The sequence below is a fragment of the Geotrypetes seraphini genome, chromosome 16 (assembly GCF_902459505.1).
Source record: "Geotrypetes seraphini chromosome 16, aGeoSer1.1, whole genome shotgun sequence".
NCBI classification, from domain to species: Eukaryota; Metazoa; Chordata; class Amphibia; order Gymnophiona; family Dermophiidae; genus Geotrypetes; species Geotrypetes seraphini.
In genome coordinates, this window is record NC_047099.1 from 39,855,365 (window position 1) to 39,863,755 (window position 8,391).

Sequence of the window (8,391 nt, forward strand, 5' to 3'; positions counted from 1 at the left end):
CCCTGCTTTAATCACTGCTCTTTGTAGGCAAGTCCGGTCCTCAAGAGCCAGGTCAGGTTTTCAGGATCTCCACAATGAATATGTATGAGATGGATTTGCAAATCCATCTCATGCATATTTATTGTGGATATCTTGAAAAATTGGCCTGGCTCCGGCTCTCAAGGACTGGAATTGCCTACCCCTTCACTTCACTAGTGGAATCTTCCAGCTGTGAGCTGTACAGCTTAACCCCCTTGTAGAAGGCTACTCCCTCTTCTATATGTGTTTTCTGGGATGGGTAGTCAAGCCATTCTGCCACCCATAAAAGCCCTCGTTAATGAATAAACAGCCTTGTTTTGGCTTCCTCCAATACACGGCAAATATTTTTGATGGCACAAATCACCTATTTATTTTGACAGTGGGTAGGACAGGGCAGAGAAAGGGCATGCCACCTCTTTCCACTGCTATTTTGAATACTTAACTCACAAAAGGAAAAAGTGCTACTTCAATCCAGTTTCTGGTAGAAATCTGCCTTTTGTCATAAGACAGATGGAGGATCCTTGCATTGAATTCATGATCCACTGGCTACTCACTGCCTTGCATAGATGTTGTTGAGTGAGCTAAAAGGTGATCTGATACTGTAGTTAGTTAGTGCAGGATATGAGCAGGTTGTGGTCTATTACAATGACCTCATGTTCTGGGTGAATATATCATTTGTGCCTTCACTGATTCAGACATGACAGATGATAGTTTGCATTTTTAAGCATTCTCCGAGTGATCCAGTCCTTGAGAATTAATCCACACTACTGTTGCGGTGCCCCATGAGGCTGCTTTGAGCACATCAACACCTTCATTGCAGACAGCAACACATGGACAGCATCTGTCTTTACAGATAAGCAATACCACTGTATCTGAGAGACTTCTTTGCTTTGTAAAGCTATGGGGCAACAAAGCCTTGCTATAACTTTTATGTCACTCCAATTAAAGGTATCATAGCTTGCAAATAGCCCATGCCTGGTTTTTGCATTTGTTTTTCATGATGAAGTTTTTTTTCAGTGACAGGTGGATGTGGTTCAGTCATAGGAAAACTGACCCACAGAAAATATTTTAGAAAGAACGAGCCTGTGATTTTTCCCACTCTACCTACTCTTCAAACAAAGAGTCTCTAAATAAAATAAGGACAGAGCACCATCTCTTTCCTTAACAAGCATGAAAATGTTGATACTATACAGCCTGTAAACAGAACACAGCATTCAGATCATACCAGCAACACCAGAGGCCAACTCTAATGGTGCATTGTACGAGAAAGCAGACTGAAAAGACCTGACACCCCAAGGAGTTTACAGTCTAACATCTGAGCCTCAGTACAGAGCTGTGAGGACTGATGAATACACATGGAATTATTGTAAAATGTAGGACTCCTGGTTCCATAACTTGTTGCAACAGCGAAAGTCTTTCATATATAAAAGTTCGAATCTGACTCTCAATAAAAAAAAACAGAGGAAAAGTGGGGGTCTTACCACAGAGCTCAAGTTACTGTGAATGAACTCTAGTCCAGAATAGGGCAAAGGGCAAAAAGCATGTGGGACAGCACAGCTGACATCGGAATTAGGAATTTCACAGCACAGAGCTTACAGAAAAAGGGTTTATACATATTTGATGCCTTCCTAATTCAATGCTCTCAACATACCTGAGAGCCAAAATTTAGCAAAGGATCATTAATCTCAGGGACCCCATTTCAACCTTATAAATTACCCCAAAGCCAGCAGGCATCTGTTGAAGCACTGACCTTAGCAAAAGGATTTCACTCAGTCTCCACAGATAAAGTTAATGAATTTTACCTAAAAAGGATCCCAAACAAATTTATGGTGCTGTTGGCCCCTTGCCCTCCACCTGAAATGAATAATGTGTTTTCCAAAGAAGGATTTTACGAGCAATTATAGGAAACAGCTTATTTACAGTCCCCTTTGACCAACCACATAGCTACAAAGGGTATCTGGCATGAAATGTGTCTATAGGCACCATGACACTACTTACTACTAAGAAATCTCAAGATACATTCTTGGGAGGGGTTTCAAGAAGACTCACTGGCTTTTGGAAATAGTGAATTTCAGCTTCTAAAAACTATGAATTCTCCCAGTAGGTAAAACCAAAGTAATGAATCTGTTTAGGCTGATTAAGTAAGTTTTTCTTACAGTCCCTCAATTTGACTGTGGGGTAGCATTTCCATCCTAGGAAATTCTCTCTGTTCACAGTCACCTAATTTTTATAGATCACTACTACTATTTATTGATTTCGATTTCTATCCCATTCTCTCAGAAGCTCAAAACCATCCACAGTAGGTTAAGAGCACGATTGGTCACAAAACACGGTGTATTTAGGAGGAAAGATATAAAGAAGAGTTTGAATGCTGGTGTCTATTCAGTTGAAGAGGAAGGTCTTCACTGCTCTTCGGAATGCCATCAGTGAGTTCTGAGCTGTTAACTGTGTAGGCAGCTGGTTCCATAGCCGAGGGATAAAATGGCCGTAGGAGTGCTGAAAGGCATACTCAGTGTTGTTCATCTTGACATTTAATAAACGATTATATACTCACACCCTTTTCCCCTCCTCCTTCTCTCAGTTACATAAATGACTGAGGTTGGGGCTGGAACTAGGGTGGGGAAACCAGGGCTTTGCTGTATTTTTAAGGCCAAGTCACTGCTTGACAAATCTCATCTGGCGGGATTGTTCTAGATTCAGCCCAAGAGGCAACCCCTCTAGTTGAATGTGCTCAATGAGCAAAAAAGGCAGCTGCTTCACGCAGACAATAGAGGAGGACAAAATAATTGACCTAATCCATCTTGAAATGGTAGCTTTGGAAGCTGGCCTCCCCTTATTCGCTGGATGAAGAGATGGTCTGAGAGATGAAAATCATTCGTGACTTCCAGGTATTTCAAGTTAGCTCTCTGGACATCCAGCACCCTCAAGACTTTGTCCTTCTTTCTAGAACCAGAGGGCTGGAAACCCAGAAGCTAAACCTCCTGGTTGATATGGAATGCCAAAACCACTTTTGGTAAGCAAGAAGAGATGGTCTGTAAGGAGACCCCCACATCCGTGATACGAAGATAAGGATCCCTGCAGAACAAGGCCTGCAATTCCCACATACTCCCCAGTGATCACTGACCCCTCTTACACTGCCATAAAAATTGGAATAAAAATCTACATCCCTGCCTTCAGACCATCAACTGGCATAAGAAGGCCTAGTAGAGCTTCACAGAGGTGGCTTAAGTAGTCTGGGGGGTGGGCTAGTGAATCATAGAGAGGAGGACCCAGGCCCATAAGTCACTCTAACCACTACATTTATGGTGGGAAATGTGAGTCCACTAAAAAAACCTAAAACCCTACTGTACTGCCATATAGGTGCCACCTGCAGCCATAAGGGTCATTGGAGTTGTAAACAGGTGGGTATAGTGGGTTTTGGGGGGCTCATCATTACTTATATGGGAGTTCTGGTGAGATGGTTATGTGGCACCCTTTTTGTGAAGTCCACAGCAGTGCCCTGTAAGGGCCCCCTTTGCTGTGCTGCCATGTCTGGGTGGCCAGTCCCACTTGCAAATGGTCTTGTTCTGGGCATTTGGATTTGACAAAATTTTGTTTGAAAATATGATATAAAGATAGACGTCCACTGGTTTGCTTTTCGAAAATGGGTATTTTCTTTCTGCTGACTTTGGACGTCCAGCGCCATACGTCCAAGTCGGACTTAGACGTATGTTTTGAAAATGTCCCTCTTGATGTGTTTGCAATGCGTATTAATGCCTTTTGTGCCCCAGATATCAATTTATCTTATTTACCCATATTGACACTAACACATTAGTTTTATTTTCTCATTCACAGGTTTTCAACCTAGCGATAATCTAATATTGAAAATACCCAAAAGAAAAATAAGACTGCAAGCTCACTCATTTACTTAATTTGGTGGATCAGGCAGAGAACTAACTACCTGTAGCTGAGCTATCAACTATTAGGGATCTCATTAGATACGGGTTATATTTGAGAGACGTCAAAGATCAAGACAGATGAAAGTACAGCACTGATGAACTGGTCAGTGACCTAATGACTGGATTACTTGCTCAGTGCTATAAAGCACATCCAAGATTCAGTAGTCCTGTTATACCATACCTAAAGAAGGATATAACTCTGCTAGAAAGGGTACAGAGGCAAGCCACGAAACTAGTAAAAGGAATGGATAATTTGAGCTTCAAAGAACACATCGGAAAACTGGGACTGTTCACCTTCGAAAAGAGGAGACTACGAGGGGATATGATAGAGACTTTTAAAATACTAAAAGAATTCGACAAAATAGAGCAAGAAGCACCTTTATTCACATTGTCAAATGTTACATGAACAAGAGGTCAGGGACTCAAACTGAGGGGCGGCAAGTCAAGGACAAATGTCAGGAAGTTTTGTTTCGCACAGCGAGTGGTGGATGCTTAGAATGCTTTCCTGGAGGAGGTTGTGATAGAGACTACCATTTTGGGATTCAAGCGCAAGTTGGATGCATACCTTCTTGCAAATCACATTGAGGGATACGGGTAATCAAGGTCTCCATCAGGGAGCACCTAGCTTGGCCTCCGCGTGTGCGGGTCACCGGACTAGATGGACCTAATGTCTGATCCGGTGAAGGCGTTTCTTATGTTCTTATGAAATCTGTGTGGGAACAAGCCAGCAATGTTTTTGTGGGCAGAGCAAAACTGGAGGCGAAACCCAACACACTGATGGACATGCTTACCTGCAAGTGTGAAATAGAGTTGTACTGATGTGGGATGCAATTCTGCCTGTATCAGTGGAATACACATACAGTGGAATGCCGAATATCCAGGCTAACCTTGGCAGAGGGTAGTCCACTCTGGATAAAGATAAATCCAGATGATTGGACATATCTTTTTCAACAGAGCACACATTCTGAGCATTGCATGTTGAACATTATTTTTTATTTTCAACAAGAAAGGGGAAAATAATAACAAACTACAGTACAGTGCTGTATTTGTAAAAAAAAAGGAAATAATTGGTTGGCGGGTAGGAAACAGAGGGTAGGAGTGAAGGGCCACTACTCGGACTGGAGGAGGGTCACGAGTGGGGTCCCGCAGGGCTCGGTGCTCGGGCCGCTGCTATTTAATATATTCATAAATGATCTATAAACAGGGACGAAGTGTGAGATAATAAAATTTGCGGACAACACCAAACTATTTAGTGGAGCTTGGACTAAAGAGGACTGCGAAGAATTGTAAAGGGACCTGAACAAACTAGGGGAATGGGCGACGAGATGGCAGATGAAGTTCAACATTGAGAAGTGTAAAGTATTACATGTGGGAAGCAGAAACCCGAGGTACAGCTATACGATGGGAGGGATGTTATTGAATGAAAGTACCCAAGAAATGGACTTGGGGGTAATGGTGGACATGACAATGAAGCTGACGGCACAGTGTGCAGCGGCCGCTAAGAAAGCAAATAGAATGCTAGGTATAATCAAGAAGGGTATTACAACCAGGACGAAAGAAGTTATCCTGCCGTTGTATCGGGCGATGGTGCGCCCGCATTTGGAGTACTGCGTCCAATATTGGTCGCCGTACCTTAAGAAGGATATGGCGTTACTCGAGAGGGTTCAGAGGAGAGCAACACATCTGATAAAGGGGATGGAAAACCTTTCATACGCTGAGAGATTGGAGAAACTGGGTCTATTTTCCCTGGAGAAGAGGAAACTTAGAGGGGATATGATAGAGACTTATAAGATCATGAAGGGCATAGAGAGAGTAGAGAGGGACAGATTCTTCAAACTTTTGAAAAATATAAGAACAAGAGGGCATTCGGAAAAGTTGAAAAGGGACAGATTCAAAACGAATGCTAGGAAGTTCTTCTTTACCCAGCGTGTGGTGGACACCTGGAATGCGCTTCCAGAGCGTAATAGGGCAGAGTACGGTACTGGGGTTTAAGAAAGGATTGGACAATTTCCTGCTGGAAAAGGGGATAGAGGGGTATAGATAGAGGATTACTGCACAGGTCCTGAACCTGTTGGGCCGCCGCTTGAGCAGACTGCTGGGCATGATGTACCTCAGGTCTGACCTAGTGGAGGCATTGCTTATGTTCTTATGTTAATTCTTAATTGCTTCAATGCTGTGTTTTGTTTTTGTGCTGCAAGATCATGTTGACTCTTCAGACAAAGGAGCTGGGTCACACCGCTCTCGACTTGCTTTTCTAGCCAAGTCATTGCTGTATTTAAACATTCAAAGCTTCTGCCTGTGTTGGTCCAACATCAGCAGTAACCTGCTGGTTGACAAACGTTTCTGATTCCTCCTGTTCCTTGTCTTGTACTGATTCTACAATTTCATCATCTGTTATGATCTGATACCCTGGATCATTAGCGTCGCAGCATATCCATGCGCTGACATTCTGTACATCACAGTAAGAGCAGCCAAGAACCTGTAGAACATTCTGTGATGTTTTTAAGGACATCATCTTCTCCATCGCCATGTCTTTCTGATTTGTCTAGAATAATGTTCCATGCATTTTTTAGGGTTTGTTTTTAATTGATTTCCAAGCATCAGCAACCATGTATGAGCAATCTTTTATATTCAATTATTTTATGAATTGAATCATACCACTTTCATCATCAATATCAGCCAATAGAAGTTTCTGTAATAACTGTTTCCCGTAAAGTTGTTTCAAGGAAAGGAAACAATAACTCCTTGATCCATTGACTGTATTACAGATGTCACATTTGGAGGAAGAAAAAGCATTTTGAATCCACCTTCCTCTCAGCCGTAGAATGTGATGGTGCATTGTCCAACAATAAAATGATGTTTCCTTCTTTTCCTGTATGAAGCTGAAATCTTTTCACTTCTGGTATGAAGCAGTTGTACCAGTCAAAGAAAATTTCACTATTCATCCAGGCGTTCTTTTGGCTTTTGTATAACAGTGGGAGCTTATGTACATTTTTGAAAGCACGAGGGGTTTTGGATTTACCAATTAGCAATAACTCCAACTTATGACTTCCATTTGCATCCCCCCCCCCCACCAACAGTGTGACACATTCTTTAGATGACTTGAACCTAAGAGCTGACTGCTCCTTACAACTAACCACAGATTTACTGGGAAGTGATTTCCAATTCAGACCTGTTTCATCTGCTTTATAGACACAATCAGGATCATAGTTTTTGATAATGTCATTAAATTGGACATGAACATCATTAGCTGCTGGTAAATTTGCAGAAAGATTTTCACCATGAATTTCAATCTGCCTGATTCCATGGCAGTGTTTAAAATTTCGAAGCTTTGAATTCAGAATCTCCATGAAGTTGCTGATTAAAAAACATTACCTTTTCAGCTAAAATTGGCCTAGAAATTGGATGGTCCAATGATCTTTTTTGCAAAAACCATAGAACTTTATCTACCTGTTCATTAGTTGACCTTTTCATGTTTTTTTTGGAACAACTCCCTTCCTATTTTCTAAGAACTGAAATGTAGTTAACAATAGTATCACTTTGTCTTTTTATGTTGGATATCATTGATGTTCCTTAACCATATTCTTCTGCCAATTTTTTTTTTTGACACTCCCTTTTTTAACTTCGCTAACTGTCCCAAGTTCATGCCTCCTCCCTCCTTCCATGGCTTGAGTTCCCTCCCATCCTTCTGTGTCCCAACACATGTCCTCTTTCTAATGTCCCAATGTGCCCCTCTCCCTCCTTCCCTCCATTTCGTGTCCCAAGTTTGTGCCTCTCTCCTGTGGGCGTTTACTCTTTCTGGTTGGTTCTCTCCTCCCAGCCGCACTTCACAAAGCCACGGTTCCTACATTCGGCCCACGGTTGACTAAGAAGACTTCCCTCTGACGTCAGCATTATAGGAAATTTTTGAAAACCTGTTTGTTTAGACAGTTTTTGGGAAATTATATTAATTGAATGTCAACCTGTATTGTTTAAATATGTACTCCGCTGTAAATGTACAGTTTTCTCTTATGTGAACCGCATAGAACTGTGAGGTGTTATGGCTTAGGCTCTCTTGTATTGACTACATCATCTGTGAGATTAATACACTGTAATAAATCACAGAAAGCAACATGTAAACATTCATATTTGATTTTGTTTTAAGTTTGATTATAAATTTTTTAAATAAAAATAAATAGCCTTGTTTAACGTGTGAAGGTCATTTCATTTGGCTTTGATTTCATCCTCTTTCTATATAGGAATCCCTTGTTTTGGAATTCTGTCACTGTTTTTGCCTCAACTAGTTCCATGGCCTCAAATGGAGGTAGTATGCAAGCAAATTTCATGTGTATTCATTAGGGATATTCTGAAAACTTGACCCTTTAAGAACAAATACCCATACTGGTCAGACCAATGGCCCATCTAACTGTTTCCACAGAGGCCAAGCCAGGTCACA